This window comes from Neopelma chrysocephalum, unplaced genomic scaffold (assembly GCF_003984885.1).
Source record: "Neopelma chrysocephalum unplaced genomic scaffold, ASM398488v2 Primary Assembly neopelma1_184674, whole genome shotgun sequence".
In the NCBI taxonomy this organism is placed as follows: Eukaryota; Metazoa; Chordata; class Aves; order Passeriformes; family Pipridae; genus Neopelma; species Neopelma chrysocephalum.
Genome location: NW_020938513.1, coordinates 7,073 through 7,555, shown reverse-complemented (window position 1 = coordinate 7,555; position 483 = coordinate 7,073).

Below are 483 nucleotides of genomic sequence, written 5' to 3'. Positions count from 1 at the left end.
CCCCAAATTTTAATATTTTTAATCGATTTTTGCGCCTCGATAATTCCCCGAATTCTTCAATAAAAAAATCCGGGTTAACAGCACCGAATATTTGGATTTTTTTTACTCTTTTCCGTGGGTTTTTGGCTCCGAAAAAAAAAAAAAATCTGTATTTGTGGCACCGAATATTTGGATTTTTTTTACTCCTTTCCGTGGGTTTTTCCTCCGAAAAAACCCCAAAAATCTGTATTTACGGCACCGAATCGTTTAAATAGTTTTAATATTCAAAATAGGAAAAGATTAAAAATTAAAAATATTGCAAATATTTTAATTGTTGAAGGTTCTTTTTACGTTTTAATTCTAGAATTTAACGTTTGGAATTTAATATTTTGATTTTAGAAAATATTTTCATCCTAGAATTTGACGTTTGGAATTTAATATTTTCATTTTTAGGATGGATTTTAATTCCAGAACTTAACGTTTAGAATTTAATATTTTGATTTT